Source organism: Myotis davidii, unplaced genomic scaffold (assembly GCF_000327345.1).
Source record: "Myotis davidii unplaced genomic scaffold, ASM32734v1 scaffold609, whole genome shotgun sequence".
Classification (NCBI taxonomy): Eukaryota; Metazoa; Chordata; class Mammalia; order Chiroptera; family Vespertilionidae; genus Myotis; species Myotis davidii.
The window spans coordinates 2,124,272-2,125,314 of record NW_006300164.1 but is presented as its reverse complement, the minus strand read 5'-3'; the positions used below and the strand labels follow the sequence as shown (position 1 = coordinate 2,125,314).

Genomic DNA, 1,043 nt, shown 5'->3' with positions numbered 1-1,043 from the left:
GTGACTGGCACTCAGCCACCAAACCAGACGCCGAGATCACGCTGGACACCGCTGACCGGCAAGATGACCGGGACATTCTGGGAGCTCAGCTCCCTCCCGTGGTCTCTGCTCTGTGTCCCCTTCCCTCCTGTAGAGACCCTCCCCCCCGGGTCCAGAACCACACGTTCAGGCCCCTGTTGCCAGGGACATTGAAATGGGCCCGATGGGACCTCCATCCTTGGTCATGTGGGCCTGGGGGTCATACCTGGACGGGGACGGGGGCCCCACCTGCCACTTCCGTCTCCACCAGGTGGGGCTTCGAGATTCAGCGACCCGGTCCCAGGTGCCTCCCGTCCTGCTGGGGCTGCGCCGCTCTCACAGGGTCCCAGTGAGAATTCAGTGCCACCTGCCCACTCCCCAGTCAGGCTGCTGCTGCCCCAGTCCAGCTCCCAGTCCTGCCTCTGCAGGGCAGTCAACTCCTCCCCTGCCCTCCCCTCCGCTCTGCCCACCCTGGACCCCAGGGAGTCCCTAACCCTTTGGAACCCGCAGCCCATTGCATGCCAGTGAGTTCCTGCCCGGCCACCCCTGCCGTCCTGGGAGTCCCTCAGGGGGGTCCCCTGGACAGTGCTGGGGGACGAGAGAGGGCTCCTGGGTTCTCTCTAAAAACGTATGCAGGCAGCCCTGGCCGGTGTGGCTCAGTGGACAGAGTGCCAGCCTGCGGACGGAAGGGTCCCAGGTTCAATCCCAGTCAAGGGCACATGCCCGGGTTGCGGGCTGGATCCCAGGGCGGGTGTGATTCTCTCTCATTGCGGTGTTTCTAGCTCTCTCTCCTTCCTTTTATCTCCACAATCAATAAAAACATACCCTTAATTAAAAATAATAAAGACACACCCAAGCCCTCCCCACACAGCCCTCCCCACCCGGGGCATCTGGTCCCACTGAGGGGAAGGGGGCCCACTGCAGAGGGGGGCTGAGGGCGTGGTGGGGGGACGGTCCCTGGGGCTGAGGAGGGAGTGGCCCGGCCAGGAGGGAACTAGAGCAGAGGCGGGGCTCAGGCAGCCATA

The 1,043-nt window shown here is 64.0% G+C and overlaps 1 long non-coding RNA gene across 1 annotated transcript in view; it reads left to right on the top strand.

Annotated features, from left to right (window-relative positions):
* The first annotated feature begins 463 nt into the window (after nt 1–463).
* The window catches only part of LOC102764702, a 2,127-nt gene continuing 1,547 nt past the window's right edge, over nt 464–1,043 (top strand). Inside the window, exon 1 of the long non-coding RNA XR_001516018.1 lies at nt 464–542. This is a non-coding gene — a long non-coding RNA (uncharacterized LOC102764702). The remainder of the gene's footprint in view (nt 543–1,043) is intronic.